At 43.8% G+C, this 12,558-nt stretch overlaps 1 long non-coding RNA gene across 2 annotated transcripts; it reads right to left on the bottom strand.

Annotated features, from left to right (window-relative positions):
• Positions 1 to 4,865: 4,865 nt before the first annotated feature.
• LOC120402409 lies at positions 4,866 to 10,045 on the bottom strand. 2 transcript variants are annotated; one of them, XR_005597223.1, is made up of 4 exons: positions 9,850 to 10,045; positions 6,667 to 6,748; positions 6,117 to 6,176; positions 4,866 to 5,027 (listed from the first exon to the last, which is right to left on the bottom strand). It is a non-coding gene; the product is annotated as an uncharacterized LOC120402409 (long non-coding RNA). The 2 variants fall into 2 exon arrangements; XR_005597222.1 differs by lacking the exon at positions 6,117 to 6,176 and having other exon boundaries at positions 4,866 to 5,019.
• Between the last annotated feature and the right edge of the window lie 2,513 nt (positions 10,046 to 12,558).

Raw genomic sequence — 12,558 nt, 5'->3', positions numbered from 1 at the left:
CTCCAGTGAAGCACATGAGTCTCTACAATTTCAACTAAAGGGCCAGGCTCTCTAGCTGAGGCTATAAAAGAATCCCATTCTCTGTAGCTCAGTGTGACATACCAGGGTGTGAGCCAGACCAGTGAGGGGTTGTGTCACCCCTGCCTTGCAACCTTGGGTACCTTATCTTACCTTGCTACAGTAGCTCCCACCTGGGCTGCTCACAAACTGCCTTCCAGCATGCAAGTCACCCCCTGAGTGTCTGTGTGTAACTGCAGCCTGTCAGCCACACTTGGGTTACACTCTGGCTCTCACCAGCCTTGGTTAGATTGCAGGGTCACCCCAACACACTCTCAGTCCCAGATTTCCCCCCAGAAATGTATGTCCTGTCCTGGCCAGCCCTCTCCTAGACAGTCCAAATATATTAAGCGTATTATTCCTTTAAGGGAATAATATACACCAGCTCACTACTTTAAATGGAATTACCCAGACACTTTAACTTAAACACACTGGATTAGATAAAACAAGAAAACAAGTGTATTAACTATAAAGGGATAGATTTTAAGTGAGTAGAAGTGATGAGGCATAAAAGTAAAAAATGGTTAAAAGAAAAATAAAGATAAAATGCTTTCTAGTGCCTACCTTAACAAGCTATATTAGACTCAAGCAAAGTTTCTCACCACATGCTTCCAGAAGTCTTACTCACCAAACTCTTCCGGTCAGGACCCCTCCCCTAGAGTCCAACAACTATTTCTTTTGTCTTCTCAGGTGCAAAGAGTGAGATGGACAGGCAGACAGAGGGGTCTCTTGGGGTGTTTGTACCTCCTTTTTATAGTTTCAGTCCCCCACTTGAAAAGCATTTCCAGCTGAGAATCAGGAGACAAAAAGTCTGTGTGGAAGGATGTTCCCTGCTAGGTTTTTTCACCTGTGCATGCTCACATGCAGGTTTCCTCTTGTTTCCTCCCTTCTTCCTTTATGACTCCATTTACCACTTAAATGCAAATCAAGGCAAACATACACTCCTTTATACAAGACAGTCCTGTTTGACCAGTTTGGTTCTCTGTGAGTTTTGAACATGCAGTTTCAACATCACATGGGGAAAGTTTATAACTTCACACATAATGCTGCTATACACATTTGACCATGATATCACTGATCAGCAAGTCATGAGTTTTTAATGATACCCCACGAGGCATACCTTGTACAAGGATTATTGCTATAATGTGTAGGCTGTGCATTCCATCACATTGAGGCACAGAGGGGATGCGTAACACACTCTGAGCAGTGAGTGACACAGGCATATCATCAGAAGTGCTGACTCTTCCATATAATTGAAACAGCACCAGTCCACTAAGAATTGAAAGCCATTTAAGAGCTCATGAACCCCCTTCAGTCCTTAAAGCAGCTCAGTAAAGACTCTTAGCCCTTTATTGTCTCCCTTTTGAAGACCAAGGGAGGTAGTTATAAAAATCTTGGTGACATCAATGCGAACACTATTTGATCGTTTTCTTCTAATGTTTTAAACATGAAGGCTCCTTTGTAAAGTTAAGTTGGCCATATGGCAAATCTGCAGCCCTTTCTATTCCTGTGCTGCTTGTTTCAGGCAGTATCTATCCAAAACAATACAGAACGCCCAGTCAAGTCAAATTAATGTTGCATCAGGTACAGCTCCCCAAGAAGCAGTGGGGAAGGTGAGAGATTTTCCCACCTACTAAAGCACCAGAGACACAGGTTGAGGACAGGCTGTGTGAAACTAGGAGCCCCTTGGGCCTGTAGGAACTAGGCTTGAGGTGACCAGGGTAAGCAGCTGCAGGGTGATGCTTTTGGCTGATTCACTGAGCATGCTCAGAGATCTGTGCCATCACCATGCCAGGCTGCTAGCATGGAACTGCCACCAGAACAGAGTTAACCATAGATAGAATTGGAATTTCCTTTCATTCATTAAGAGCAAGTTATTTATCACCCAAGTAATTATCTGTCATTTTAGCTTCAGCTGTGCCCAAGGTGTGTTTGATAGAACAACTGTACCTGGATGTGAGTTGTGCTTTTCTGCAGTGTAGTTTCTATAGGCAGCCAGTTCACCTGTTTAGATATACCTGACTATGCCCATTAATACTCAGTAACACAATGTCACAGTAGGGACCTCTTCGCCCACTGCAGAGTGACTGGGCAAGTCCTCCTGTGTGACTGATTTGAAAACAAACATCAGATTATCCCTGCTCTGTGGGAAAACATCACAAAATCTGATTCTCTTTTCTTTGTACAGGAGATTTTTTGACTGATTGTCTAATCAGGATCTCTGGGAATCTGGCAGCCAGCCACTTGCTTCTAAAATCATCAGATCCTGCTTCAATGGAACACTGAAGTGCTGCTTATTTGGGCTGTAAAGAACCTTGTGAGCTGGAGAAATTCCAGAAAGGAGTCCTCGTGTCCCCCATATAAGATTTGTTATTCTCCTTTGAATAAAAGCAAGCTGGTGTGAGATCATATTCTTGAAGAGTGTGTGTGTGTGTGTGTGTGTGTGTGTGTGTGTGTGTGTGTGTGTGTGTGTGTGTGTGTTGGTGGGAGGCAAGGGGACTGTTTCTAGCATTATTCTCTTCAGAAATCCATCTTGTTTATCATTTTAAAAATTACAAATTAAATAAAATATACTAAAGAAGTCCTTATTGCATGTTAATACCACACATAGGTGTTGATAGATGATGGTCCACACATCTCTGTAGGTTTCAATGAGCTCTTGTGGGTGGATATTTATTTCTTATAACTGTTACAAATCCCTTCAGTCTGTGGTGTCAGAGGAGCTGGGTTCAGTCACAGATTGACTGTACGGTGTGTAACACCTACTGTGAAACTCCATGGCAACTAGACCCTCCCTCTGTTTCAAAACTCATCATCCACATTGAGGAGACCACAGGAAATTAGACCAATCTGCATTAAGGTCTAAGGCCTGATTCTGCTCCCTGTTACATTGACCCCTGTAAATCAGGAGTAACTCTATTGAAACCATGAGACCCTTGTGTAAACTGGTGTAAGTGAGATCATAATTAAGCACATGATTGTCTATAAAAAGATGAGAACAATTTAGAAAAAGGAAATATTTGGCCTATTTCAACTGGTGATATGATTTCCCAAAATTCAAATTGGATCCTTCCTCAAAGGTTCCCTGAAACCAACCTCACCCATTGCACCATGCATCAGAAATGTCATGTAGATAGTTTTTTAAGTCTTTAAATGTGGGAGATCTGCATTTGAAAATTGATCACAGCCTTTAACTAAGCAGCAGCTATCGTCTTTCTGTGATTTTCTCTGTTGAACTGTCACTAAAGTCCAGCAGGCTGCTCTGTGAGGAAGCAGGTTCCTACTTCAAGGCTGATGCTCAATTAGAAGAACCATCTTTTTGCTGCTGCTGTCATCTAGTGGTTGAGAGCCAGGAGTGCCAGTGAAAGACACTAGAAATGCAGATGGATGATGAAATCATGATCTCCCTTCCCTAGTTGCACAGAGCTTATCAGCTCTCACTTCTTCTCAGGGGATGTTTACACTGGGGATTGAGGGGTCATTTCCAGTTCAGGTGGACATACCACACAAACTCTGATAGAGCTAGCACATTAAAAATGGAAGTATAGCCATGGCAGCCAAGTGGTGGAATAGGCTGAGGATCATCCCATCTGAAACTCTGGACACTTTCTTGGAGTGTCTAGCCGAAATTTCGCCTCCACCTCCAGTGGAGACATAACATGAAGGACACTTGACATCCGGAGGAGATGGGGGTGGGTTTAGGAGGGCTTGGGCAGCTGGGAGTGGTTGAGGCCGTTCTTAGGGTGTAGAGAGAGTTGATAGCTAGCGAGGTGAGAGTCTATGAGGGTTTGCCCATTGTGATACAGGAGGGCCTGGGAGCAGTGGGAGAGTGGGAGAGGGGACGTATATAAACCCTAGGCTAATTTAGCTGTGGTTCCCTGAAGACTAGAGAGGGTTGCTACAGGTTAATTGGAGCACCTGTAGTCAATTAAGGCCCTGTTAGTAACCTAATAAAAGCCCCTGCTTCAGGCAGTCAGAGGAGAAGGAGGAAAGAGAGAGGACTGGAGCTTGGAGACTTGGAAGATCAGAAAACCGGAGTAAGGGAGACCCTGCCCCAGCTGGGGAGGTAGATTCCCTCCCCCAGCGTCTAAGGACTGAAGGTACCCCACCCAAGGGGGAAGAGGGTAAGGACCCACAGGAGTTGAGAGGGGCTGGGACTCAGAGTGAGGAGCAACCCAGACCCCTCCCCTGCTTCCCCCCTTTACCACCTTCCTGGGCCACTAGTGGGGCCCTCAGTGCCCCAAGAGCAGGGGTAAGGGGTGGCGTCTTAGCCCCACACCACGAAAAGCGCAGGACCCACCATACTACATCGGCCATCTTGTCACACCATGTAGTGAAGACTCCCAAGGGAAGTGTGCAAATAACAATTTAAACTATTCCTCTGTTCCTCTGGGATTTTATTAACACTGTCTGCTCTTAGGCAGCTTTAACTATATAATCAAATAGTGGTAAAGATTGTTAGCTTACAAAACAATTGACAGCTTCTTCCTCTTTTTGTGCCAATTTCTCTTGACCACAAATCTGTACCATTATTAGGCTTTACTCCGCCTTTCTCTGAGCTATCTTTCGCTGTTGATAAGTGCAGTTTCCTGTTACAGATATTTCTAGACTTCAACAATCTTAATCACATATTGAGTTACCACAATTTCTAAACAACAAGGATTCAATTTCTTAGAGAAATACAAGTATATATCACACATTTTAGCCATTTCCATGGTTTTAACTCAGGTACATACTTTCAGAGGAGTACTGAGCTTTAAAATAACCAAGTTTTCACTTGGGAAACAAAATACAGGTATTTTGGCTACTTATCCATTGAAAGGAGCATGAAAGTGAATTCTCCAGCTCAGCCTCATGGTAGCACTGACTGGTTTCTCAATATAGACAGAAAGTTCATTCATTCAGGGGGTCATAATAGTTACGTCCTCTTCCTGGATTTTGCAGTTGTCGCCTTAGGTAGGACTGTAGGACTTAAAAGGATCAAGTTACTAAATGGCTTATCGGGAAAGAGACTTGAGTTGTTACTAGACAGGAGGTGCTCTCAGCAACCAAGTGATGTCAGGTGCCCTCCCTCTCCCTCATTCAGATATTTTGGCTTTAGGAAGCAACACTTGGATCAAAACAGTCTGTTTTCTGCAATTTCTGGAGGGTGTCCCGGCTTGACTTCTCGTTAAAACTGACCTGGGCCAATCAGAAAATGACCCATGATTCTGGCAAAGATTGGAAACATCCAACCTGAATACAAGTTCTCCCTTCTCATCATCCAATGACTAGGGTGACCATATTTCCCAAAGAGAAAACGGGAACCACTTGGGACTAGCCCGAGCCCTTCTACCCTCCTGCGCAGGCCTGAACCACTCGCCTGGGGCCCCCTCCAAGCCCTGCACTATCCTACCCCACGGGGCTGGCATCATTGCTCACCCGAGCACTGCCTGGCCCCCGCCCAAGCCCTACATCCCCACTGCATGGGGCTGACATCGCTGCTCAACACACACGCACCATGTTCCTCCACACCCCACTTTTTTGACAAAAGTGGGCATTTGTCCTGTTCGCTCTTGCCAACTGATCAACTTATAATCCTCTACCCCGATATAATGTGACCCCATATAAGACAAATTCAGATATAATGTGGTAAAGCAAAGCAAGCAGATATAATATAATTTTTAACCTATAACACGGGTTTTTTTTTTGGCTCCCGAGACCAGCATCATATAGAGCTAGAGGTGTACCTCCAAGTCAGTGGCACTGCTATGGGTACCTGCATAGCCCCACAGTATGCCAACATTTATATGGCTGACTTAGAACAACGCTTCCTTAGCTCTCATCTCCTAGCGCCCCTCCTCTACTCGCGTTACATTGATGACATCTTCATCATATGGACTCACGGAAAGGAGGCACTTGAAGAATTCCACCTGGATTTCAATAATTTCCACCCCACCATCAACCTCAGCCTGGACCAGTCCACACAAGAGGTCCACTTCCTGGACACTACAGTGCAAATAAGTGTTGGTCACATAAACACCCCCCTATACCGGAAACCTACTGATCATTATACTTACCTACATGCCTCCAGCTTCCATCCAGGACACATCACACGATCCATTGTCTATAGCCAAGCCCTAAGATACAACCAAATTTGCTCCAATCCCTCAGACAGAAACAAACACCTACAAGATCTTTATCAAGCATTCTTAGAACTACAATACCCACCTGGGGAAGTGAGGAAAAAGATTGACAGAGTGAGACGGGTACCCAGAAGTCACCTACTACAGGACAGATCCAACAAGGAAAATAACAGAACACCACTGGCCATCACATACTGCCCCCAGCTAAAACCTCTCCAGCGTATTATCAACAATCTACAACCTATCCTGGAAAATGATACCTCACTCTCACAGACCTTGGCAGACAGGCCAGTCCTCACTTACAGACAGCCCCCCCCAACCTGAAGCAAATACTCACCAGCAACTACACACCACACCACAGAAACACCAACCCAGGAACCAATCCCTGTAGCAAACCTCGTTGCCTACTCTCACCCCATATTTACTCTAGCAACACCATCAGAGGTCCCAACCACATCATCCACACCATCAAGGGCTCACTCACCTGCATGTCTACTAATGTTATATATGTGATCATGTGCAAGCAATGCCCCTCTTCCATGTCCATTGGCCAAACTGGACAGTCCCTACATAAAAGAATAAATGGACACAAATCGGACATCAGGAATGGTAACATACAAAAGCCAGTAGGAGAACACTTCAATCTCCCTCGACATTCCATAACAGATTTAAAAGTAACTATTCTTGAACCAAAAAAACTTCAGAACCAGACTTCAAATTTAACACCATTAATTTGGGCTTGAATAGAGACTGGGAGTGGCTGGCTCATTACAAAAGCAGTTTTGCCTCTCCTGGAATTGACACTTCCTGATCTATTATTGGGAGTGGACTACATCCACCCTGATCTAATTGGCCCTGTCAGCACTGGTTCTCCACTTGTGAGATACACCCTTCTCTTCATGTGTCATTATATAATGCCTGCATCTGTAACTTTCACTCCAGGCATCTGAAGAAGTGAGGTTTTTTACCCATGAAAGCTTATGCCCAAATAAATCTGTTAGTCTTTAAGGTGCCACCGGACTCCGTGTTGTTTTTGTGGGATACAGACTAACACGGCTACCCCCTGAAACTGCAGACCAGTCAGCCTCACTTCAGTCCCTGGCAAAATCATGGAGCAGATCCTCAAGGAATCCATTTTGAAGCACTTGGAGGAGAGGAAGGTGATCAGGAACAGTCAACATGAATTCACTAAGGGCAAGTCATGCCTGACCAACCTGATTGCCTTCTATGATGAGATAACTGGCTCTGTGGATATGGGGAAAGCAGTGAATGTGATATATCTTGAGTTTAGCAAAGCTTTTGATATGGTTTCCAACAGTATTCTTACCAGCCAGTTAAAAAAGTATGGATTGGATGAATGGACTATAAGGTGGATAGAAAGCTGGGTAGATTGTCGCGCTCAACTGGTAATGATCAATGCTCGATATCTAGTTGGCAGCCGGTATCAAGTGCAGTGCCCCAGGGGTCGGTCCTGGGGCCAGTTTTGTTCAACATCTTTATTAATGATCTGGATGATGGGATTGATTGAACCCTCAGAAAATTCGCAGATGACACTAAGCTGGGGGAACTGGGCTTATTTAGTCTTCAGAAGAGGAGAGGGAGGGGAGATTTGTTAGCGGCCTTCAACTACCTGAAGGGGGTTCCAAAGAGGATGGAGCTAGGCTGTTCTCGGTGGTGGTAGATGACAGAAGAAGAAGCAATGGTCTCAAGTTGCAGTGGGGGAGGTCTAGGTTGGATATTAGGAAACACTATTTCACTAGGAGCGTGGTGAAGCACTGGAATGGGTTACCTAGGGAGGTGGTAGAATCTCCAACCTTAGAGGTTATTAAGGCATGGCTTGACAAAGCCCTGACTGGGATGATGTAGTTGGTGTTGGTGTTGGTCCTGCTTTGAGCAGGCGATTGGACTAGATGACCTCCTGAGGTCTCTTCCAACCCTAATCTTCTATGATTCTATTCAGCTGAATGTATCACCTTCTTAATTCTAAAAGAATACCTTCTTATACCTTTGTTAATGATTAGCTATATATAGATATTTCTACTTGCAATACTCTCTTTAGAGAGGTCTCCTTGGCAACGAAACTTCCCCAAAAGGCAGGGCTCTTCATGCAGAATATTGAAGATAAATTTTGATTTTCTATATAATTTCTACAATTGTACATTATACTTCCATAAAAAGTAAGAGCTCCGTCTATCTGTATTATGAGCTTCTAGGCATAAGGCATATAATACAGAAGAAACTGATAAAAGATGAAGTTATTTTCTAATTTAGTAAGGGTTTGTGGTTAGCTTTGCTAGCAACTGTTGCTGTTACTCAATCTAACGCCTCTGTGAACCACAGACTCAGCATCTGCTATTTGACATGACCTAAGGGCACAGACCTAAACTATGCCAAAGATTCTCGCCCATGCCTAGACATATATGACATTATTATTAATAATAAATTTCATATTTTCTGCATCATCATTAGAGTTCACATATCCTTGCCTGGAGGATAATCAGGGGACAAAAAGTCTGTGTGGAAGGATGTTCCTTGCTAGGTTTTTTCACCTGTGCATGCTCACATGCAGGTTTCCTCTTGTTTCCTCCCTTCTTCCTTTATGACTCCATTTACCACTTAAATGCAAATCAAGGCAAACATACACTCCTTTATTCAAGACAGTCCTGTTTGACCAGTTTGGTTCTCTGTGAGTTTTGAACATGCAGTTTTAACATCACATGGGGAAAGTTTATAACTTCACACATAATGCTGCTATACACATTTTACCATGATATCACTGATCAGCAAGTCATGAGTTTTTAATGATACCCCACGATGCATACCTTGTACAAGGATTATTGCTATAATGTGTAGCCTGTGCATTCCATCACATTGAGGCACAGAGGGGATGCGTAACACACTCTGAGCAGTGAGTGACACAGGCATATCATCAGAAGTGCTGACTCTTCCATATAATTGAAACAGCACCAGTCCACTAAGAATAGAAAGCCATTTAAGAGCTCATGAACCCCCTTCAGTCCTTAAAGCAGCTCAGTAAAGACTCTTAGCCCTTTATTGTCTTGTTCTCCCTTCTATTTCTGCTTCTGCTTTATCTCATCTATCAAAAACAACAAACAACCAAAACAAGTCAGTCAAGTCAAATTAATGTTGCATCAGCAGCAAAGAAGAAAGAAGAGCAGTGGAAGGTGAGAGATTTTCCTACACACAGAGACACAGGTGACAGGTAGGCCGTAGGCCGTGTGTGAACCTGGCCCCCTAGGGAACTAGTAGGAAGAGGTGAGAGGACAGGCAGCAGGCAGATGGCTGATTGTTGGCTGATGCTCTGATTGATGCTCAGAGATCTCCATCCCCATGCAGGCCATGCATGCTAGCATGGAACTGCCACGAGAACAGAGTAGAGGATAGATAGAATTTTCATTCATTCATTAAGAGTTATTTATTTATCACCCAAGTAATTATCTTTCATTTTAGCTGCAGCTGTGCTGGTGTGTGTGTGAAAAAAAACTGTACCCTGACTGTAGTGTGTTTTTGCAGTTTAGTTTCTATATATAGCCAGTTCACCTTTTTTTTTTTATATGATTATTCTCCTTAAAACTCTGTAAGAGAATGTCGCAGTAGGGGAAATAATTTCCCTTTCCTGGAGTTAAACAGGAACCTCTTCACTCACCACAGAGTGACCGGGCAATTCCTCCTGTGCCTTTTCATTTTGCATCAAACATCATAGTATTCTTGTTCTATGGGAAAATATCAAAAAATCTGAATCTCTTTTCTTTGTACAGGAGATTTGTTGTCTAAGCAGGATCTCAGGGAATCGGGGAGCCAGCCACTTGCTTCTAAAATCATCGGACCCTGCTTCAATGGAACCCTGGACTGCGGGTTATAAAGAACATTGTGAGGTGGAGTAATTCCAGAAGGAAGCTCCTGTATCACCCATATAAGATTTTTTTACTCTCCTTTTAATAAAAGCAACTTGGTTTGAGCTTATCTTGCTGAAGTGTGTGTTTGTGTTGGCAGGAGGCAAGGGGACTGTTTCTATCACTCTTCTCCTTTAGAAAGCCAATTTATTTTTTAAAATTAAAAAGAAAATACCCTAAAAATGTCCATATCACATGTTATTTCCACACCTGGGTAATTGTAGACCAGGGTCCACACATCTCTGTTGGTTCCAATGAGCTCCTATAGGTGGGTCTTTATTTCTTATAATTATTACAAATCCTTTCAGTTTGTGGTGTCAGGGGAGCTGGGTTCAGTCACAGATTGACTGTACAATGTGTAACACCCACTGGGAAACTCCATGGTATCTAGCCCTCCCCCCTCTGATCCAAAACTCATCATCCACATTGAGGAGACCAGAGGAAATCAGGACCATCTGCATTAAGGTCAAAGGCCTGATTCTCCTCCCTGTTACACTGACTGGCCTAAAACAGGAGTAACTCTACAGAATCCATTGTAGTGTAGCTACACTGGTTTAAAACTGGTGTATGTGAGATCAGAATCAAGCACACAATTGTCCATAAAGAGACAAAAACAATTTTACAAAAAATGGTTTCAGATGGTCTCTCGACAGCCATATCTGGTCCCACCCTGAAGCTGACCTCTGCTCTTGGACTGCGCATCAGAAATTTAAGGCAGATTTTTTTTAACCTTTTTGATGTAGGGCAGGGGTCGGCAACTTTTGGCACGCGGCTTGCCAGGATAAGCACCCTGGCGGGCCGGGCCGGTTTGTTTACCTGCCCCATCCGCAGGTTCGGCCAATTGCAGCTCCCACTGATTTTGAAATTCAACACATTTCAGGAGCTTCTAACAAAGTGGCTGATGCACTCTCTCGTGAAAGCTTCCCACAATTAACTGGTTAAATCGTCCTTGAAATGTGAAAAATATTGTTAGTTTTGCATAATCAGTAGTATATGTAAAGGTGCATGTGTTTTATTAATCTGTTTATCCTAAAGTTCTGGGAAGAAATCACAGCCAGTGCGGTCCAACACTGTCTGAGATTTGGGGGGGTATGTCATAAAAAGACAGTTAAGTGTTAATGCCTCTTTTACAATTACAGAGTTAAGAAGTTCACCTAGCCTAGCTGACACCTGACCAGAGGAACCAATGGACAGGGCTGGCTCCAGGGGTTTTGTCGCCCCAAGCAGGAAAAAAAAAAAAAAGGCCGCGATCCCGATCTGCGGCAATTCAACGGGAGATCCCTCACTCGGAGTGGGAGTGAGGGACCCTCCGCCGAATTGCCACCGAATACCTGGACATGCCGCTTCTCTCCGGAGTGGCCACCCCAAGCACCTGCTTGCTAAGCTGGTGCCTGGAGCCGGCCCTGCCTATGGATGGACAAAATGTTTCAAGAGGAAAGAGAGAAGTTTTTCCTTTGTTCAGTCCATTAAGTTCTGTGCTGGAGTGAAAAAGATCAAGGAACCACCCAGGGTAGTGAGTATTAGAGAAGGAATGAATTAGCTTTTGTTTATTTCCTTTTGTGACTTTGTCTTTTTGCATTAGAGGGATAATCAAATTGGGTTTTTCTTTTGTGTACCTAAGGTTTTGCCCAGGAGAAAATCCTCTGTTTTGAATCAGTTGTCTGTGAGAGTAGCTTGTATGCTAATCTGTCAGAGGTATTTCTTTTACACCTTTTCCTTAATTAAAAGCCTTCCTTTTAAGAACCTGATTGATTTTTTTCCTTGTTTTAAGATCCAAGGGGTTTGGATTGGTGTTCACCAGGAAATTGGTGGGGAAGTCTCTCAAGGTTACCCAGGGAAGGGTTACAGTACTTGGGAGGGAGAGATTTTGCGGGGGAAGACAGAGTTTCCTAAATGACTCAAACAACTGTTTTAAACGATTTGGATGGTGGCAGCAACCAGATCTAAGCTGGTAATTAAGCTTAGGGGTTCTCATGCAGGTCCCCACATCTGTACCCTAAAGTTCAGAGTGGGGGTGAACCCTATGACAGAGGTATTAACAGGAGTGTTGCCTGTAAGACATGGGATGTAATTGTTCCACTCTACTTTGCGCTGGTGAGGTCTTAGCTGCAGCACTGTGTCCAATTCTGGACAGCACATTGTAGGAAATATATGGACAAGTTGGAGAGAGTCCAGAGAAGAGCAACAAAACTGATAAAAGGTTTAGAAAACCTGACCTATGAGAAAAGGTTGGGGAAAAATGGGCATGTTTAGTCTTTTGAAAAGAAGACTGAGGGGTGGACCAGATAGTCTTCAAATATGATAAGGGCTGTTATAAAGAGGATTGTGATCTATTTTTTCTCCACATCCACTGAGGATAGGACAAGAAGCAATGGGCTTAATCTGCAGCAAGGGCGATTTGGGTTAGATATTAGAAAAGCTTTCTAATCATAGGGGTAGCTAAGCTCTGGAACAGGCTTCCA

The sequence above is a fragment of the Mauremys reevesii genome, linkage group 3 (genome assembly GCF_016161935.1).
Source record: "Mauremys reevesii isolate NIE-2019 linkage group 3, ASM1616193v1, whole genome shotgun sequence".
Classification (NCBI taxonomy): Eukaryota; Metazoa; Chordata; order Testudines; family Geoemydidae; genus Mauremys; species Mauremys reevesii.
The sequence above is the reverse complement of the archived record's forward strand: the minus strand, read 5'-3'. Positions and strand labels throughout refer to the sequence as shown.